The sequence below is a fragment of the Lissotriton helveticus genome, chromosome 4_1 (assembly GCF_964261635.1).
Source record: "Lissotriton helveticus chromosome 4_1, aLisHel1.1, whole genome shotgun sequence".
Taxonomy (NCBI): Eukaryota; Metazoa; Chordata; class Amphibia; order Caudata; family Salamandridae; genus Lissotriton; species Lissotriton helveticus.
Window position 1 is genome coordinate 131,450,171 of NC_136063.1, and position 22,471 is coordinate 131,472,641.

The 22,471-nt window shown below is 48.1% G+C and overlaps 1 protein-coding gene across 1 annotated transcript in view; it reads right to left on the reverse strand.

The window, feature by feature from the left end:
- LOC144828412 (uncharacterized) overlaps window positions 1–22,471 on the reverse strand; it is a 2,343,931-nt gene that overhangs the window by 1,633,080 nt on the left and 688,380 nt on the right. Inside the window, exon 8 of the mRNA XM_078686536.1 lies at window positions 12,959–13,000. The gene's annotated coding sequence lies outside the window, so the exon portion shown is untranslated. The remainder of the gene's footprint in view (window positions 1–12,958; window positions 13,001–22,471) is intronic.

Genomic DNA, 22,471 nt, shown 5'->3' on the forward strand with positions numbered 1-22,471 from the left:
TCACCCGCTGCCGCTACTACAGCCGCCTGCCGCCGCTCACCTCCACACGCAGTTTTTGTGGCTCCCGCGGCTCTACGCGGCTCCTCAATGCCGCTGCTGCTACTACCGCCCACCGCCGTGCTACACGCGGCTGGGCTGGGCTGGGCTGGGTCTCCTGCGGCTCCACGCGGCTCCTCACTGCCGCTGCCGCCACCGCTGCTGCTGCTACCGCCCTCCGCCCACCGCCGTGCTACACCGGCTGTGCTGGGGCTGGGTGTGGGCTGGGTCTCCCGCGGCTCCACGCGGCTCGCGGCTCCTCACTTCTCGCCGCGCTGGGCTGGGTCTCCCACAGCTCTCACTTCCCACACAGAGCAAGGAAGCTGGCAGTACAAATACTCATTTTCATGTATATACCATATACCATTTCAAATGCAATTTGCATATTTTGGGGTGGGTTGGAAAACACATGCATCGTTATATGTTTAGTATTGCTTAGTATTTAGTAATGATGGACATTATATGAGGAGTGGGTGTTGTGAACGTATCTAGGACCCTATTTAAATATTCCCGATTAATGCCCTTATGTGCTTATAACAAATCATGTCCTTATAAAGGCATAAGAATCATATTCATATTTAGTCATAGCTAATGCAGTCCAAATACGGCAAGGCTACTCCCATAGACTCCTAGAAAGTACAACGCGTTCTTTAAACAAACCAAGCCTCCAGCAGACCGGGAATTCCCCCTGCTTTTGTTTTGTCCAAGAACTCCTGGAGTCCAGAGAGAACTGTAAGTTCTTAGTGACGTCTTATGAACAACCTTAGGTCAAACTCGGCACCTTCCAGGTATAAATATACTAACGTTTGCCTTAAGCAAACACACAGTGGTTTGGAGCAGATCAGCTATGTACTTACCCGAAGCCCAGCTGTAACGAGAGCCGAAGGAAGCCGACCCTCCCATTGACGCACTGAGAGGGACGCTGTCTTTTCTCCTGCCGAGAAATCCAGCTCCAGTGTTTCCAGTCACCCTTGCGGGTTGCTGGGAGATCGAGTCCTGAGAAAGAGATACAAGACCTCCTTCATTCTATAACCAAGGTACGGAGCTGATTAGATCCTTAGAGAATTCTTGATTCAGATTCTTGGCAAAACTATCTTCAACTAAATCTCACTTACTCCTTCCCACGTACTAGGTTTAGGTTAGGTACACCGGGGTAGGCGTATCTTAGAAGCACCAGTTGAGTACGTTTAGTCAATGATTTTATGTATGTATATATTTTATCCATTTTAAGTATCTTATGGCTTAGAAACCATATAAATGCTTTTACAGTATTATTTCATAATACTCCTTTTACAGTACGCACTTTACTACATGACAAGTATTGCAATTGTGGCAATTCACTTCTCTTGCACGAGAAAGAGGACTGCTCAATAAATAACAACTTTTATTGAAAACGCCTGTCTCTCTATTTCTCTGCACTCCTGGTGAAACTAAGCATGCACGATTGACTGAGTGAAATAGCTGTCTATTGTTTTCCGCGACTCTGGAGATATACTCCTTATTCTGGGGGGAGCAAAGTTGTCATGTTTATGCGGTTGTCAGAAATTAATCCCTTCTTGTCTATTTAGGAAAGTTAACTCCTTCCTGTTCACTCAAGAAAGTTTCTAGTGACCTCTGAGCTAGCTGGCATTCATAATTAAGTCTAACATATTCAGTAGAGACCTAGATGACCTCAGTCCTACGTCTAAACTATCGTTTATGTTATTCCAATGCGCAGAGCCTATTGGGAATATAGGAACTACACTACAGTTCTTTACCTCCACAGTCCTCTGCTGCTCCACCTCCCTGACAAAGCAACACAAGGATTTGCAAAGCTAGCTGGTCTGACTTATGCTGCCAGCCTTTTCACTTTGTCAATGCATTAGCTTTTTTCAATGCACGTTGGTTTTTGTAAAACTTTATTGTTTGGGACTAACAGTTACCCTAACCCCTTTCCATGGCGACAAACTGAGAACAAATGCTCTTTTCATCCGGTTACAGCAATTGTGTAAGGCTAAATGAGGAGAGTTAATATAACACCCAGGATAATGTGCTGCATGGCTAAATACTTTTAAGATCCTAAAGGCGAGACTGTTGCATTGCAAATGCTTTTTTAAACGGGGCCTCGAAACGGGTCTCTATTGGGCTTTGTATTTTTTGCCCTGGCACAGGCGGTCCATTTTTTTCCAGACTGCTATGACAGCAGTCACATCGATGTGCGCAACTCACACTGCTCACTTCACTGGTTGAGATGTTATGGCATGAGGTCATGACAGGCGAGCGTTATAGAGGGAAGGAAATCCTTTAAAGAATCATTTTCACTCTCTCAGTGTGACCTGACCTGACTCTGGTCGGTGACGGTCGCTCCACCCGCCGCGCGCCTCCCCGTGAGTGTGCCCGGTCTCCCTACCTGCCTGTCCCTGCTCGCTTCCAGTGCTTGTTTCTTTCCCTGTGCTAGTTTCGCTTCTCGCCGTCTTCTCGCCCTCCCCGCTCCCTGCCGCTGCTCCCCTGTGGCCCCCGCATCCCCTTTTGCCTGTGTATCCGATCCCCTCCCCGCGCCACCCCGCTCCCGCCTCCCAGCTGCTCCTCCCTCCCACTCCGCCCCTCCCATTCCGCCATTTATGGCGGAGTCCGCATTCACGCGCAGCGTTCATGCGCAGCGGGCGCGCCTTTCGCACGCCGAAGGTGCGCCTAAGGCAAGCCCGTCTGCACCCGTCCGCGCCTGGACCGCACGCAGCGCCCGAACCCCATGGCCCCCGCAAATGCCAGCCCACCCGCCTCACCTACGAGGCCGCCACACTCAACGCTCTCAACACCGGCCCGATCCCCGGCTGCTACCGAGCCACCCCTAGATGCACCCACGGACCCTTTGCCTGCCAATCCTGCAAATTGTCCTGCATCCGGAACCGCATCGCACCCGCCAAGCCGAGCACCAGCTGCAACCACCTAAAGTGCATCCTGCTAAATGCCCGCTCCGTCCACAGACACGCCGTGGAACTCTGGAACCTGCTCGACACCACATCTCCAGACGTCGCCTTCAGCGCCTGACATCACCATCGCCATACCGGACGGATACAAGATCACCAGGAAGGACCGCGTCAACCAGACAGGAGGGGGCAGCGCCATCATCCACAAGAACACCATCCGCATCATGACCAACTCTGACGACACCCTCTCAGCCGCCGAACATCTTCACTTCCAGATACACACCGACCCCAAGACCACCCTCAGAGGCACCCTCATCTACAGACCCCCAGGACCTCGCGCACAATTTAGCGAAGACATCGCAGACTTCATCAGCCCGCACGCCCTCGCCTCTCCCGACTACATCCTCCTAGGGGACCTCAACTTCCACCTGGAGAACAACAACAACAACACCACCACCCTGCTGAACAACCTCGCCAACCTCGGACTCAAGCAACTGGTGTACACCCCCACCCATTACGCCGGACACACGCTGGACCCTATCTTCTCCTCCAGCAAGTACATCTCCTTCAGCCACTCCACGGGACTCCACTGGACAGACCACAGCTGCGTCCATTTCAGCTTCAGAAGAACCACTACTCACCCCCACCCGCAACAGGTTCCCCGCAGGAACTGGAACAAGATCACCACCGACCAGCTCACCACATCCCTGAACCAGAACCCTCCCGCCAGCTCAACGGACCCCAACCAAGCAGCCAACAACCTCATACAGTGGATCACCAACTGCGCTGACAACCTCGCAACCCCTGAAAAACCATCCCAGCAGGCCCGGCAGCAAGAAAGCCTCCTGGTTCAACGACGACCTCAAGAAATCCAAGAAGAACTGCCGTACCCTCGAGATAGCCTGGCGCAAAGAACCGACTACTGACAACATGACCGCCCTCAAGCACGCCTCCCGCAAACACCACCTGCTGATCCACACCACCAAGAAGACAGCTTTCAAGGAACGACTAGACCACAACGCACACAACAGCAAGGAACTCTTCAGCATCGTCAAAGAGCTCTCCAACCCCAGCGCAGGAAACAACAACATCACTCCCTCACAAGACCTCTGCGAGTCCCTCCCCTCGTTCTTCCACAGCAAGATCGTCGACATACACAACAGCTTCGGACCACAAACCACGCACCCAACCACCAAGCCGATGTCCCCCACCAGCACCCTCCGCGCCTGGACCCCGATCAGCACCAAAAACACCATCCACAAGATGAACACCATCCACTCCGGATCACTAACCGACCCATGCCCCCACCACATCTTCAACAGGGCCGACTCCGTCATCGCACCCCAACTCCGGGATATCATCAACTGCTCCTTCAACACCGCCACCTTCCCGGAGAGCTGGAAGCATGCCGAACTCTCGCGCCCTCCTGAAGAAACCATCAGCAGACCCCACCGACCTCAAGAACTACCGCCCCATCTTGCTCCTCCCTTTTCCTGCCAAGGTCATCGAGAAGACCGTCAACAGCCAGCTTGCCGCCTTCCTCTAGACGAACGGATCCCTCGACCACTCGCAGTACCGCTTCCAAGCCAACCACAGCACCGAGACCGCCCTCATCGCAGCCACTGACGACATCCAAGCCTTACTCGACAACGGGGAAACAGCGGCCCTCATCCTCCTGGACCTCTCCGCAGCGTTCGATACCGTCTGCCACCGCACCCTAGTACAGCACCTCAGCAACATCGGAATCCACGAGAAGGCTCTAGAGTGGATCATCTCGTTCCTCGCTGGAAGAAACCAGAGAGTCCGCCTCCCCCGTTCAGATCCGAGGCCACCAAAGTCATCTGCGGCGTACCACAAGGATCATCACTCAGCTCCACCCTCTTCAACGTCTACATGAGCCCCCTCGCAGCCATCGCACGCCAGCACAACCTCAACATCATCTCCTACGCCGACAACACCCAACTGATCCTCTCCCTCACCAACGACTCAGCCACCGCCAGAACCAACCTACACGAAGGGATGAAAGACGTAGCCGAGTGGATGATGAACAGCCGCCTGAAATTGAACTCAGACAAGACGGAGGTCCTCATCCTCGGATCATCACACTCTGCCTGGGACGACTCCTGGTGGCCCCCTGCCCTGGGCAGCGCACCCAAACCAACAGACCACGCACGCAACCTGGGTTTCATCCTGGACTCCTCCCTCTCGATGACCAGACAAGTCAACGCCGTCTCATCTTCATGCTTCAACATCCTACGCATGCTCCGAAAGATCTTCTGATGGATCCCCACCGAAACCAGGAAGACGGTGACCCAGGCACTCGTCACCATCCGACTGGACTACGGAAACACCCTCTACACCGGAACCACAGCTAAACTACAGAAAAGACTCCAACGCATACAGAACGCCTCCTCACGTCTCATCCTGGACATCCCCCGACACAGCCACATCTCCGGACATCTGAGAGACCTGCACTGGCTCCCCGTCAGCAAGAGAATCACGTTCCGACTCCTCACCTACGCACACAAGGCCCTCCACGACCAGGGCCCCAGGTACCTCAACAACCACCTGAACTTCTACACTCCCGCCCGTCAGCTACGATCTACCAGCCACGCCCTCGCCGCCATCCCACGCATCCGAAGAGCCACCAAGGGAGGAAAATCCTTCTCCTACCAGGCAGCCAAGAATTGGAACTCCCTCCCCATCCACCTCCGCCTGACCCAAGATCACCTCTCCTTCAGGAAGCAACTCAAGACCTGGCTGTTCGAGCAGAGGCAGACCCCCCTCCCCCAAGCGCCTTGAGACCCTCCGGGTGAGTAGCGAGCTATATAAATGCATTGATTGATTGATCTCAGTGCGCCTTTCCGTGCCTGGACCATGCCCAGCACCAGAACCACTGGCCCCCGCAAACACCACAACAACCGACAGTGCTACGATGCCAGCACCCTCCACGCACTCAACCCCAGACGAGAACACACCTGCTACCAGGCCATCCCGAAACGCACCCAAGGACCCTTCACCTTCCGGAACAGCAGCTTCACCAGCACTCGGCCGGCAAATCCACCCACCGAAGGACCCAACTACCTCAGAACGCATACTCCTCAACACCCGGTCCGCCTGCAAACACGCCGTCGAACTATGGGACCTCCTCGATTTTACCTACCCAGACATCGCCTTCCTGACGGAGACCTGGCTGAACCCCACCTCAGCTCCCGACATCTCCATAGCCATTCCAGAAGGCTACAAGATCACCCGCAGGGACCGCACCAACGGCATAGGAGGAGGAATCGCCATGGTCTACAGGAACACCATCAGAGTCTCAACCAACACCGAGGATACCGCTGAACACATGCACTTTCAGATTCACACTGACCCCAACACCGCCCTTAGAGGAACCCTCGTCTACAGACCCCCCTGACACCAACCACAGTTCAGCGACTCCATCGCCGACTTCATCAGCACACACGCCCTCGCCTCCACGGACTACATCCTCCTCGGGGACCTGAACTTCCACCTTGAGAACAACAACGACACCAACTCCACCACCCTGATCGACAACCTCGCCAATTTAGGACTCAGACAGCTCGTGACAACACCAACCCACGCCGTCGGCCACACACTGGACCCCATCTTCACCGTAAGCCCCCACGTCTCCTTCAACCACACCACCGAACCCCACTGGACCGACCACCACTGCATCGACTTCACCTTCAGGAAGCCCATGAACGCACCCAACAGATGCCTCGACACTGCTGGTGCAGGGTCACAGAAGACCAGCTAACCACCACCCTTGCCCAGTACCCGCCCACCGACCACTGCGAGCTCGACACCGCTGCCCGCAACCTCAGAGAATGGATCAACGACTGTGCCAACACCTTCACCCCGCTCAAGACTCCCTCCAACAGCCAAACCAACAAGAAAGCCACATGGTTAACCAAAGACCTCCAGGCCTCCAAAAAAACATGCCGGAAACTGAGGAAGACCTGGCTCCGCGAACGAACACCTGACCGTTACACAGCCCACAAGAACGCCACCCGCAGACACCACCAACTCATCAGAACCGCCAAGAGGGCCTCATTTAAAGACACCTGGAAAACAATGCACACAACAGCAAAGAGCTCTTCAACATCGTGAAGGAACTCTCCAACCCCAGCTCCAACACCAACGACATTCCGCCGGGCAAATCTTTCTGACACACTGGCCACCTTCTTCCACCGAAAGATCGCCAACATCCACAACAGCTTCCATGCCACGACTGCCGCAACAACCATTGCCCCCACGACCACCACCTGCACTAACCGCCTGCTCTCATGGACCAGCGTCAACGACAAGGACACCAGCGAGATCATGAACACCATCCACTCCGGATCACCGCTAGACCCATGCTGTGAGAAGTTGGCCTGATGTGCAGTGGTCACTATTCTAGTGATCACTATATATCAGTCCAAACAACCCTTATTGATGATTGGTTGTAAGTCAACCTTATAGACCAGCTATCCTAGTAGCATGGATACGAGCAGTCTAAGGCTAAGACTCTAGAGGGCGTGTTAAGCCAGCTGTTTTACCATCACATTACCCCTTGAACACCCAGTGAAAGGACACCACACAAGTGTTATGAAAATAAACAATGTATTTATTAGAATCACAACAACCCTGTACTCTTTATGAGGACAGGGTGCTAAGCACACAACAAAACTCTTATGAAAATACTTAAGTTAGCACGTTATACACAAATGCCCGAAGGGCACGAAAAACCATATACTCTAAAAGTGGAATGCGAAATTACTAGCAGGTAAGTACAGTACTAATAGGCTTTGGAATCGCTAGGACTTGACTATAGAATCGTTAGATTACTTCTAGGAGGCCTAGGGGACTCGGGTGCAGAGTGTGCACTCTCACGCGGGATGCGGGACAAAGTCTATGGAAGCTAGTAAAGGCAAAGTTAGTGTTCACGGGCGAACCCGACCTGGTAGGGAGAAAACGACAGTGGATCCTGACCCTAGGATAGTGAGGCTATGCTGGGACACCGAAGTGCCGAAGTTACCTAGCCCAGGGGCTGCAGCTGCATAGGTCTGAAAAGACGTCGGGAATCTCGTTGCCGGACCAGGAGCCTGGAAGAAGGAAGTTGCTGGCAGGCGACCAGTGAAGGAAAGTTCGATGGATCCAAGCCTGGATCAAGGAAGAAGAAAACCTGAAAGCAGAGGGGACCAAGTTCTTGAATCACTAGCCAGTGATTAAGTGGGCACCAGGATGGCACCGGGCGAAGTCACCGCAGTCAGGTGAGTGGGCGCTGCTGGGCTCTGCAGTCTCTCGGACCAGGAGGCGTTGTCGGCGACCAGGATGGAGGTGCGAGCTGTCCCACGAAGGTTCTTGCTGTCGACGTCGCTGGACCCAGGATTGGGCAACAAGTCTTGGCAAATGCAAGGCCCACGCGGTGGACCTAAAATGGCGTCTTAGCCGGACCAGGAGGGTCCAGGGTACTTCTCCGATGGAGGGAAGCAAGGGCCAGTCTGGAGCAACCAGACTAGCAGCAGTGTTGTCGTCGGGCGTCGTTCGGAAGGCCACAAGCCAGCAGGCTAGTAGCCAAACAACGCGGTGAGCAGCAAAAAGCAGAAGGGCCCCACGCCGATCGTGGAGATGCTGGGGGGCTGCTCTTCGGTGCTGGAGCTGCTCAGGGTGGGGGCTTCTCGGACCCCAAAGCACTCACCAGGAAATTACTCGGTGGGCTTGCTGTGCAGAAGTCGTGCAGTCTTGGCGATGGCCGGTCCCTCGAGGTCTCGTCGCACCCACGGTTCTCAGCTGTGCTGTAGAGGTGGGTAGAGGTCAGAGGTGCCAGGGAAGCCGGGTCTCGTCGAGCTGGGCAGTCGGATTCCGGAGGAAGGACGTGCAGCAGACCGCAGTGTTCTTGGATGGTGCCTGCGGATGCAGGGTGACTACTCCTTAGCCACAAGGGAGAATCTTGAGGAAGAAATCGTGAAGTCCTTTCGTGGAAAGTGGTATCTTGATTCCAAAGATGATCTAATTTGGAAGGGGGCCTGCTCCTACCTTTATCTGGGAAAAGGGGGCTGGCACGCGACTAAGTCCTGCCCTAGGGGTGGGACCAGGAGGGGGGTGGTTACACCCACTTCCATGGCGGGCTTTTCCCCAGCACAGGGTCTGGAGTGTCCCTGGAACTGGTTCAAGCCAGCCTATGCACAGTGAGCACCGGGGTGCCACGTGCAGTCACCTTCCTCTGAAGCCCTGCCTACCTACAATACACAAAATCCTGTCTGGGACGGTGCTGGCACCGCCCCTGGCAGGAAACCCTTTGTCCTTATCTCCTGCTCTGGGAGGACTCCCAGCAGCAGGAGGGCAGACTTGTGTCTCGGTGGCAGCATCCATTTTGTGGATGCTAAGGCTCTGTCTGACTTTAACCGGGGTTAGGGGTTACATACATGTCGTGTCCCTCTAGAAGGGTGGAATGCTAACCCCGTCGCCAGAATTGGCGAGGGGTTAGTATTCCAATTCGTATGACACCTTACTCGACATGTTTTGATAAAGCGATACCAGAGTTGGCATATAACCGCGAGGATTATAATGCACTTAAGAGTATATGGTATGCGTTATCATGGAAACGGCTAAGGGATAGATCCCGAAAGCCGCAGACAGGCTCAGCTCATGCCAGAGCACCATCTCACACGATTCCAAGCACTCTGCCTTCAGGATTGTTAAGGCCTGCCATAGGAGTGACTGATAGGAGATCTGTGTCCATTTTAGGGTTAGATATAGGTATACTATATCTAAAGCAAAGGGTGATTACACCACCTTGCCCCAGCTGTCAAGCAGCCAGTTGTGTCAGATTTGGATGGCCAGCCAGGGGTGGCATAATACATGCTGCAGCCCCTGGTAGGCCCTGGGTACACCTATGCCCTGGGTACCTAAGGTACACTGTACAGGGACTGATAAGGTGACTCAGTATCCAATTGGATATGTACCTAGGGTACATGGAATCCATTTTACAGAGAGAGCAGTAGGCCTAGGGTCCTGAATAGCAGGGCCCCAGGTCAACTAAGTCAGAAAACCAGCAAAACACCAGGCAAAAAGTTGGGGGCAACCATAGTCAGGGATCTACCTTCCTACACATGCCCTCACCACATCTTCAACAAAGCCAGCACAGCCATCGCACCTCATCTCCAGAAAGTAATCAACATCTCCTTTGAGACAGCAACCTTCCCAGAAAGCTGGAAGCATGCCGAGATCAAAGCCTTAATCAAGAAACCCAAGGCGGACCCCAAGGACCTCAAGAACTTCCGACCCATCTCCCTGCTCCCGTTCCAGGCGAAGGTTCCCGAGAAAATCGTCAACTAACAGCTGACCCGCTTCTTCGAGGAGAACAGCATCCTGGACCCGTCCCAGTCCGGGTTCCGCAGCAACCACAGCACCGAAACCGTCCTCCTCGCCGCCACCGATGATATCAAAACCCTGCTTCACAACTGAGAAACAGCGGCCCTCATCCTCCTGGACCTGTCAGCCGCCTGCGACACGTTCTGCCACCGCACAATACGAACACGCCTACACGATGCCGGGATCCATGAAAAGGCCCTGGACTGGACCACATCCTTCCTCTCCGACAGAACTCAGAGCGTCCGCCTCCCACCCCTTCCGCTCCACTGCCACCAAAATCATCTGGGGCGCACCCAAGGGCTCCTCCCTTAGCCCAACGCTGTTCAAGATCTACATGGCACCGCTCGCCCACGTCGCCCGACAGCACAACATCATCTCCTACGCCGACGACACCCAGCTGATCATCTCCCTCACCAAAGACCCTCACACCGCCAAAACCAACCTCCGAATGGATGAGGAATAGCTGGCTGAAGCTGAACTTGGACAAAACGGAGGTCCTCATCCTCAGCTCCACCCCCTCAGCCTGGGATGACTCCTGGTGGCCGACAACTTTAGGAACAGACCCGACACCCACCGACCATGCACACAACCTGGGGATCATCCTCGACTCCACCCTCTCCATGACTAAACAAGTGAACGCCGTCTCCTCATCCTGCTACAACACCCTCCCAATGCTCCTCAGAATCTTCAAGTGGATGCCCAAGAGACAAGAAGATCAGTCACCCAGGCCCTCGTCACCAGCAGGCTGGACTACGGAAACACCCTCTATGCAGGAACATCAGCCAAGCTCCTAAGACGATTGCAACGCATCTAGAACGCCTCGGCACATCTGATCCTCGACATCCCCCGCCGCAGCCACATCACACCCCACCTGAGAGACCTGCACTGGCTCCCCGTCAACAAGAGGATAACCTTCAAACTCCTCATCCACGCACACAAAGCTCTCCACAAGACCGGCCCAGCATACCTCAACAGACGACTCAACTTCTACTCCCCCACCCGCCACCTCCGCTCCGCCAGCCACGCCGTCGCCACACTTCTCCGTATCCGAAGAATGACCGCCGGCGGCAGATCCTTCTCCCACCTTGCCGCTAAGACCTGGAACACCCTCCACACCAACCTACAGCAGACCCATGACCTAGCGGCCTTCAGAAGACTCCTCAAGAACAGGCTCTTCGATCACTAGCAGCACCCCCTGCCCCCACCCCCCCAGCGCCTTGAGACCCTCACGGGTATGTAGTGTGCTTTATAAATGGCATGTTTGATTGATTCATTGATTGCATTTCTCTTCTATTTTTAACATGCAGGAGCAGCAACATCGTCACCAGGGCTTTAAGAGGGCCGGCTGCTGGCGGTGCTAGCAGTTCTTAAATGCAGATGCTGAGATGAGCCATATCGGGCTCTCCATTTTTGCCTTCAGCCTCAGGGTGGAAAAAAATCTAAACTCAGCAGCAGTACCACTGCTAAGCCTTTGATATAACTTCAAAGAGACTTGTTTCATTCTTTCACAATCACATTTCAGAGCTGAAGCATTTTCAGTATTATATGCAACGAAGCCATAGTTGCTGCTTATCTATCTGATACAATTAACAACCATTGACAAAGCCAATAATCCTGACTTGTTGTAGGTAAAATGTTTCTTGTTGTATCATATATCTGAATGCAATGACAGAAACAGCAAAAGACAAGTTGGGCAGCACACTATATGCTAAGCACAGATTTTCAGCTTAGGAGTTTTTATTCATGACCTTATTTACATCGGCCACGCCCCTTTGAGCGACTCCCCAGTTTTTTCATCCCACTTAAAGCCCTGCTACAGGTCTGGCTTTAGCACTAGTGGCGCCCTGTGCGACAATGTTTGTTGGTGCCCCTCCAATTACCACCTCTTCCACTGATTCCCTCAATACCGCCATTTGACAATGCCACTCAAGTCTCTATAACCACTGTCTCTTAGATTCATTTACTTTAATAGCGCCACTCATAGCAGTGTAAGTAGGTAGGAAATGTTACATAAGACAGAGGCCTACAAGGAGTAGGAGTCACATTTCATCCATACTGGTAGGCAGTATAGAGTCCTTGGACTGGAAAAACACAAATTCTGAATTTAAAATGGTACACATTTGTTAGGAGTTTTCTTTAATAATTAGAATTGATTTCTACCCAAGTGAACCCTTTTTGCAAGAATAGGACAACGAAACACTGGGCAGAAAATATACAGCTCTAATATTTACCTTGCAGTTTGCATGCAGCTCTTTGAGAGCAGTTAATAGCTCCCTGCTCTACATTAGGATTTTAACTTATAAACTGCAAGTAACAAAAGGATCTCTGACAAAAGAGGCAATGCATTAACCAATATATTTAAGATGCATTTTGTCATCTGAATGGGACGCTTTCTTAGCAGCAGGCATATTAACCCTCTGCACTCTAATGAGTCCAAACTTTCACTAGACAAAGCTTGGCAGTCCACTATATGCTAAGCACAGATTTTTTAGCTTTGGCGTTTTTTAACCCATGCCTTAATTACATAAGCCATGCCCCTTTGAGAGACCCCCCAGTTTTTTTCATCCCACTTAAAGCCCTATATTTTACTGTTGGGGACCAGAACCAATATTGAAACATGGCAGTGTACTTACCTGGTGCTGAACTATCATCAGCTTTCTCTTTCTTGGCAGAACCTGTCGAGAGTAAATAAAAAGTTTCAAAGTAATACTTCATGTTACAAACAAAATACAAAATACATCCTACTGCAAACATTTTCTTAAATGCAACACACATCCTAGCCCTTAGCCACGGCTGTCTGAGCCCCATACAATAAACTGTCATGGCCTTGGAATTAATGGATTTAAAGCAGGAAACAATGCATTACTTACTTCCGGTAAGACTATTTCCGGTCGATACTCTAACTGCAGATTCGTTACTTTGTGATTCCTCACCTTGTGAATCTCCTTATGCTCCGTATGAAATTGTGAATCAATGCAGTGATGACTGATAATAGTGTGGGCAGATGCTCACATGGCTGCTTGTCAGATGTGTTATTCTGGAAGGCCGTTAGGGCAGTAGTTACGGCTTATGCACTAGTGAAATAAGCTGTAATACCCTCAAGAGGATCCTTTTTGGCCAGGGTGCAGCATTGCTTTGTTGTGTAGCATTTTAGAATCCAAGCGTAATTTACCGATTCATGCCCATATATAGCTATATTTCTCAAATGCCCTTATATAGGCATAGAAATCATACCCATATTTAGACATAACCCATCCAGTCCAAATAAAGGCATGGCTACTTCCACTAGTTACAAAAAGCCACAACGATTTCATGGAAAAATCGGCTTCAGCAGTCAAGGACATCCCCTTGCTTGAATATTGATTCGTCCTAGAAATCATGGAGTTTTCAAAGAACTACCATTATCTTGGGGTTCTTTGATGACGTTATCATGTCCGACTTTACGTCAAACTAGGCACCTTCGAGTTATAAATATGCCTACACTTGCCCTAGCAAACACACGGTAGTTCGGAGCAGCTCGACTATCTACTTGCCCGACGCAGCTGGCTACAGCAAGTGCCGAAGGAAGCCAACCCTTCAGCTGACGCACTGACAGAGAAGCTGTCCTTTCGCTGAGAATCCAGCTCCAGTGTTTCCAAGCTCCCCTCGCGGGGTTTTGGGAAATCGAGTCCCGAGACAGATATACCAGCCCTCCTTCATTCTAAAACCAAGGTACGGAACTGATTAGACCCTAAGAGAAATCTTGGATAGATTCTTGGCAAAGAAAAACTAAACCTATGCTACACCTCACTTACTTCTTCCCTCGTACTAGACTTAGGTTAGGTACATCGGGGTAGGCGTATTTTAGAAGCACCAGTTAAGTATTTTTTAGCTTTGCTATTTATGTATGTATTTATCTATGGTCTAGGAACCATACAATGCTTTTACAGTATTATTTTATAATACTCTTCTTACTGTACACAGTATACTTTGCAACTAGTATTACGATTGTAGCAGTTCACTTTACTTGCATGAGAAAGAAGACTGTACAATAAAACCCTTTTATTGAAAACACCCGTCTCTCTATTTCTCTGCTCCGCTGATGAAACGAAGCATGCACGATTGCCTGAGTAAAATATCTATCTATTGTTTCCACGACTCTGAAGATCAGTTTTATTCTTGGGGAAACAAAGTTGTCATGTGTATGCTGTTGTCAGTAACAAATCCCTTCTTGTTTATTCGAGAAGGTTTCTAGTGACCTTTGTAGGATATATTATTCCAATGTGCAGAGCCTATTGGGAATATAGGAACTACACTAAAGCTTGAAGCAGAGGATAATTCTTCAGAAGAAGGTCTGATTCTGGACTGCATTTCCAATGTTGGCAGCAGAAAACTTAACAAACACCTGATTATCTTAACCAGAGTCCCCAACAGGTCGATTGAGAGCTACTAGTGCCTTGCAGCCTGCATTAAAACTACCTGTCAGCTGATTTGAGAATATGCAGCTCCTGTTTTGCTAAGCGAGCACTATAAAAGATTGTACGGATGATTCGTGAGGCTAGGGAAGATGGCAGTCAATGGCTTCCTCTTCTGAAAATTGTCTTTTTTTCTTTTTATTTCTCAAGTTCTTTCTTTTTCTCCTTTCTCTACTCGCTTCCCTTCCTTTCCTTTTCCTTATTTTTCCTATATCTTTCTATCTTTGTGCTCTCTGACCGTTCTTTACGTCTTGATTTATTCTCAGTTTTCCTGCTTTCTCTTCTTTTTTCCTTCTTTGTTCCTATAGCTTTGATTCTCTACTCCTTCCCCTATACTGTTCTTTATTTTTGCTTTGCCTTTCTCTTTTTCTTTATTTTCTCCCTTTATTTTTGTATTGGTGTTCTTCTTTCAATACTTTGTCTTCTTTCTTCCCCTTTCTTCCTCTGATACTCTTGCATATCTTTCTCATTTTTCTTGTTTATACTTTCTTTTGTACTTTCTTCTTTCCTATTGCCTTTTTTTTGCTTCTTCCTTGCCTGTCATTATTTTTTTGTCTCTCCTTTTCTTTATTCTTTGCTTATTTTTTATCTTTTTCTTTAAGTCTTATGCCTTTTCTTCTGTTTCTCTGCCTTCCTTTTTTCATATTTTCTGCTGCTTTGTCTTTTTTTTGTGTTGCTTTTCTTCCTTTCCTGGTTTTGCTTCTTTCTTTTTTTCTTCATTCGTATTTCTTCCTTTTATGTTTTGAAATGTTTCTTCTTTCATCTCACTTTTTTCTACCTTTCATTTTTGCTCTTAGACCTCTCCAGGACTCTTTGCACCCTCCCAGGAGGAATAAAAGGGGACCTACCTTTAGGGTTTCCCTCTGTGTCACTAGAACTATTCCCTGGGGAATAGAGTTCACCAGTGAGGGGTCTTCAGACTACTCCTGGTCAGGCTCACAATTGGGGTTACTGGGGTGAGACACCCCTGACTCTGGAGCCACATCAGCCATACCCACATTGTCCTGCATTTCTGGCCTGTCAGGAGTTTGGAAATCATTCTACAGGAGCTACTCTAAGAGCGGCTTTAAGTTAGGGTTGTTACGTGTCTTATGTTTTATGGATGCAGCCAAGGTCCTAAGCTCCTGGAACTTAAGACCACTGTATTTAGAGGGTGGGCCTCACTGAACTCATCGACCAAAAGCATGGTACTAGCAGTAGTATGGTGTTGCACCTACCTACCCTAGTGAAAACTAAACTCCCATAGATTAGAGAAAGGGTTGTGTTAGACCCTTAACTACCAATCCAAAAAGTTAAGTAGAACTTCCTAGATTAGAAAATATTACATGTGCCTAGCTAGTGATTGTTTTGCATGCAATTTTCACCTAGATTAAGTGATAAAACAGTGCAGGCTTTAATCCCAACCGCTGCACCCAAATGTAGGAGGCTGGGTTAATATCTGGTGCACACTTATTTAAGGGGTGCACAATGCTCTGATTTTGGCAAACCTTATGGTGATTTTAGTGGTCTTTGAATACCTTTGAATGCTCTCTTAGTGGTTGCTGTGGAGAGCAGCCTTCAGACTTATTTTTAAGGAATGTAAAGCAGCTTGTTTTACCAACTTAAATCTGTAGTGTAGGCTAGATGAAAAGAAACCCTACAGTGTTTATAAAAATTGGTCTTATTTATTACACACAATATTACTAACTACTGGAGGTGCACTGCGAGCAGACTACAGAATGACATCTCGATCCCGGTAATTAAAGATGCGTGCTACTCTGGGGCTTGGTGGGACACCCGGTCTTATTGGAGTGCCAAGATCTCTGTGGGCGCAACAGCGAAGTATTTTGAGAGGCCACGTTGTTTTAACTGTTTGAGTATAAGGTCTTCCACAAACCACAAACAAATTAACCCCCGGTCCCTCTGATCATTCAGTGACTCCTATTATGCAGATAATATTTCTCCTACAGCACCCCTCAAAATCTTCCAACTTGGCCTCTAGGACATTAGTAGTAACACAGCCTTAAGTTCTTTTGACCATGCACCTTTCCTGTGTAACCAAACTCATCATATGGTTCTTACTCAAACAACATCGCCCTTACTGGCTTTTTAATTTCAGCCATTTACAGTGCAGGAGTGGAGTCTACACATTTATAGTGAAAAAACGGTATTCACAACTTCATTCATACACTTTTAGTCCCTAAGGAAGGTGTGAGGCAATTGCCTGACGAATATGAAGAATAAGAAGCCTGAACAAATGCACTCAATAACATTTTGAGTTGTACTGAAAAATTGCTTTGGTATTTTATTTATGCATTCTTTTTTCTGGTTTTGTGGATTTGTATTATCACAAACGTGAGGTTAAAGTGTTTCAATAAAATAAATAAACAAAAGTAAAGCAACAGGTCAAAAGCAGGCCAAACAGCGGTCCTGAGAAGTTATATGAGTGGAAGGGAGAAGAAACATGTCACAAGCAGAAGCAACAACATGAGGCAGGCAACAGAAAGCAGCAGGCCTTGAGGAGAATGGGATACAATTTCGGTGTAAATACAGAACTGGAAAACCTTCCGGACCAGGGGAAGGGATTGGACAATACAAATGTGCAGTCGACTTGCTACCAAGAATTACTCTTGCTTCCAAGCCAACACCCTCCCTGTATGACTGACAAACCTTTATATGGCAGCTCCCTATAATCACAAGCAATCTTTACTTCCCTCGACCGAGCAGTGCAGAAGTCACTATCTATCTATAATAACAGCAACATTATGATTCAAGCATCAGACACCACCATGAATATCTTCAACATACACTTTCACACTCTCTTGAAGGCCACGACTTCTAGCCAAAACACATATCTCAATCTCCAACATACTAGCAACCCTTCAGGTACTCTCTCAAACTCTACCCCCTGACAATCCACTCACACTGCTACACTTCCCAAGAGATTACCCTCTCATGATACGAACCAATAAAACATTGGCTAACCACAGTACTGCCCTAATGAACACACCAACATGTGTTGCGCCCAATGCCGAGGTGAGGCAGCATAACTTTCTCAAACGCACAATGATTGCATTATCCCAGGCTTTCCACTTAGAAACAACTCTTTAAACATCTGTAGCCTAGACCTGTAGCCCCCTAAAAAACGTCATGTTTAAATATACAAACACCCATACCCACAACCATTTTCTGGATTACTCTCTAGGGTACTCCTCAAGTCACCACTCACCACATGATAAAACCACATTGTCTCACCCTAGCCAGAGGAGGAACTGTACAACCCATACCAACCAATTTTCACAGACAGAACACTAGTTCATAGCAGAAACCATCTGTTTGCATGACAGAGACCTATTCCTCACAGAAATATGGATTCCTGACTCCACTGTCCCTCTAATGGACCTATTAGTTCCTCTTGACTTTGAGATTATTCTGAGTAATTGATAGGGGTGCTCTGGAGGAGCCCTTGCAATTATTCACAGGAATTTGCTAAACCTAAACTGCATCAGAACAGGAACCTACTTTACATTTAAATAACAGGGAGTGACCCACAATCGCCTCTCTCAATTACCACGAAGTTACACATCATATCATGCTCTACAAGATAACCAGATCTTCACAGATCTAAATATGGATCTCATCACTGATCAATCAATCCCATCCTTAATACATCTTTTTGGGGGGCTTCCACCTCCACTGTGGTGAACAGGCAGACAACAAGGTAATTCCTTCCTAAAAATCATCAAATTTAAACAACTCTGCACAGGCCCAACCCATTTGAAATGCTTCACCCTTGAACTTCTAATTGCTAATGAAGATACTACCTGGAAACCTTGCCTCCGGTGAACTGTTCTGGACATTTCATAATTTTTTACAGGGACACAAGACAAATTGATGCTAAAGAGCTGCCTTTCAAAATCAGGTCTATCAAGGCCAAGGGTGTGGAATTCCTATCGCCTGACGCCCAAGCAGGCTTTGAGAATTCACAACAATGTTACCAGGCCTGCAGGTATAGTGATTTAGATAATCTACTCGACCTGACTGTAATACTCTTGACCCATAAACTGGTTTCAAAGTATGTGATTCTATGCAATTATTTTAATTCATTGAGCTGCCATTTACGTCATTGTCTCATATGATAGCACCTTCAAATATGCGAGTTCAGCATGTCTGCTGTACAAAAAACTATTTTATTTGATTTAATAGACTAAGATTTGTCTCCTTATATAATACAAATCTAGCCACATATAAGATACACATGACCCCTGACTTGCCTCTAAGTTCATTAATAGCATCGCCACCAAGGTGGGGCATGAGTGTTTCTCAAATCATGTTAAAAAACAATCACTTTTAATAAATACATAGCTAAAGCTTGAAGTGGTAGCACACCGTCATTTGTAATCAACACATTTTTGATTGAAATGGCAACATTTCCCACTAACATGCTATTTTACTGATAAAACTATACAAACATTGTTTGGAAATCATGCCCGGATTCATTCATTCATTCATTTAAATCTTTATTTCGGCATGAATACCATAAAAGAACGATTACATAGATACAATAAAACATTCCTTTTAAAATACACAACTTGCTGTATAAATTCATTCAATTTTCATGTTGATTCTAAAATAAAGACCAAAAAGTTGAAACATTCATAATAACTATTCAATCTAGTGGAAACAGTTATGGATGACAGGAATAAAATTTCATCAATTATCCCTCTGTTATTAGTAAGCAGTAATTTTGACATATCAGCTTTTTACAATTTATGGCCCATTTTTCTTCTTTGGAAAAAAATACTATGGAAGAATCTGCTGACACTAAATACAATAGGTTGGCTAGTGTTAGACAAAAGAATCCTTAAAGCCTGGGAACATGATCTTACACCTAATGTTAAGCATATAGGTTTAATCCATCTTTTTCTAGCCTGAGCATATGCTGGGCAGAAGAAGAGGATGTGTGACTCATTTTCTTTTTGATTACATCCAACCATGGTACATGATTCATCTTCTACATGGTTTGTCGAGTTTACACCGCCAGACCAACGAGCCAATGTTGAACCGATTTGGAGATTACCATATCTGAATTTCAAGAATAAGGTCTTTGCTAAAGGTGGTTCTATTTCATCCAAAAAGGTCTCGAAGAATGGATCATCTTTGAAGGTAAGAAACCTTGTTACAAGTGACCCACTAGATGAAGCGTTTTTGGTCATATCCGTAATGTACGACCAAAAGCACTCTTTTACCATAGTTTTTGAATGAGGTGGAAGTAAATCTGGATGTTCCCAGTAATGCGTCAGACCTAGTAAGGTAAGCCAGAATTTAACATGTTTAAACCAGGATATCACCTTGAAGCTATCAAGCTCCATGATTTCTATGAGCCCATCTCTATATGCTTGCAGCTCGGGTACACGCCACAGCCTGATCCATAACAGTAAAGGACGTAGAATAATATGATGGTCCGTTCTACGAAAATTTAAATCAAGCTGAAGTGGGACCAGAGGAGTACTTCTAGGGACTCTGACCAAACTTCTCAAAAAGTTATTATCCAAGACCCTGAAAGTATCTTTAGACCCTGGGCCCCAGATTTCTGAACCGTATAGCACTGCAGGTTGAACCTTAAATTTGAAAAGTTCAACTGCAGGGGACACGGCCTTACTGGTACTTTGGCCTTGCTCTCTAAGAATGGGTTTTGTGTTCTGACTAAACATCATCTTACATTTTTCCAATTGGGCTTTCCATGTAAAATTGGAGTCCAATGTTACCCCCAGATAACCAAAATACGGAACTGATTCCAGTCTTAATCCATTTAAAGTTAGACAGCCCTTGTCAATTTTGGTTGGATTTAGGACCATACACTTTGTCTTTTTCCCATTTATCTCCAATCCTTTCTTGTTGCAGTAATCGTTAAAAGAATTTAAGAGAGCTTGGAGACCTTTTTTTGTCTGGGAAATCAAAATAGTATCGTCCGCAAACAATAGGGAAGTAACTTTTTCGCCATTCAACTTGGGAGAGTCGTTTTTGCATCCCTCCAAATATAGAGGAATGTCATTCACAAATAGCGAAAACAATGTGGGGGCCAGTACACACCCCTGGCGCACACCACGTTCGATAGGGATTTTGGGGGTTAGTTCACCTTTTGGGCCCCATCGTACTCTCGCAAAGTTACCTCTATGGAGCTCTTTTATTTGCGCTATCAGGGTGGGTGGCATCCCTACTAAACTCAATGTTTCCCACAGTAAATTACGTGGGACTAAATCGAACGCCGCCCTTAAGTCGACAAACGCGACATGTAGTTGGCCCTTTTTAATCTTAATGTATTTCCAATAGAGGCAACAAAAGCGAAAGATTTGATCAATTGTGCTAACTTTGGGTCTAAATCCCGCTTGGTATCTAGACAAAATTGCCTTTTCATCCAGCCAATCATTAACACGAAATAGGATATGTTTTGTGTAGATTTTTTGTAATATATCCATTAGGCTTATTGGACGATAATTTGAGGGGTCCATCCTATCACCTTTCTTATAAATTAAAACAATTTCAGCCCCCTTCCAGCTCTCTGGGAAGTCTAGATTCCGGGATAACTCGTTACACAGATGGTTGATATAGGGAGCCCATATTTTTAATTCGTGTTTATACAAGTCTCCCGGAATCTTGTCTAGCCCAGGGGCTTTACCAGACTTGATCTGCGTTATTGCCAATTCTGTTTCTCCTAGAGTAAAATCCAAGGTATCCCTCAAGATGGCATAGCTTGGAGTTCTATCTGTAATGGGTTCCTCATATTCCTTATAAAGGTTAGAAAAATGGTTTACCCAGGTCTGTTCGTCTAAATAGACGTCCTTGACCACTCTACCTTGGTGGTTCCCATTCGCTATCAACCTCCAGAAGGCTATGTTATCACGTGTTTTTGCTGCGTGCAGCAGATCTGCCCATTTTGCTTCCTCCCAATCAATCAATCAATCAATCAATCAATCAATCAATGACATTTATAGAGCGCACTACATACCCGTAGGGTCTCAAGGCGCTGGGGGAGGGGGGGTGCCGCTACTGCTCGAACAGCCAGGTCTTCAGCTTCTTCCTGAAGGAGAGGTGGTCTTGGGTCAGGCGCAGGTCGGTTGGGAGGGAGTTCCAGGTCTTGGCGGCCAGGTAGGAGAAGGACCTTCCTCCTGTAGTCGCTCTTCGGATGCGGGGGACGGCGGCGAGGGCGTGGTTGGCTGATCGGAGGTGGCGTTTGGGAGCGTAGAAGTTGATTCGGCTGTTGAGGTAGCTCGGGCCTTGGTCGTGTAGGGCTTTGTGTGCGTGGGTGAGGAGGCGGAAGGTGATTCTTTTGTTGACGGGGAGCCAGTGAAGGTCTCTCAGGTGTCCGGAGATGTGGCTGGTTCGTGGGATGTCGAGGATGAGTCTGGCAGAGGCGTTCTGGATCCGCTGGAGTCTTTTTTGGAGTTTGGCGGTGGTACCGGCGTAGAGGGCGTTGCCGTAGTCCAGTCGGCTAGTGACGAGGGCCTGGGTGACGGTCTTCCTGGTCTCGGTGGGGATCCACCAGAAGATCTTCCGTAGCATGCGTAGGATGTTGAAGCACGCCGAGGAGACGTTGTTGACTTGCCTGGTCATGGAGAGGGAGGAGTCCAGGATGAAGCCCAGGTTGCGTGCATGGTCTGTCGGTTTGGGTGCGGTGCCCAGGGCGGGAGGCCACCAGGAGTCGTCCCAGGC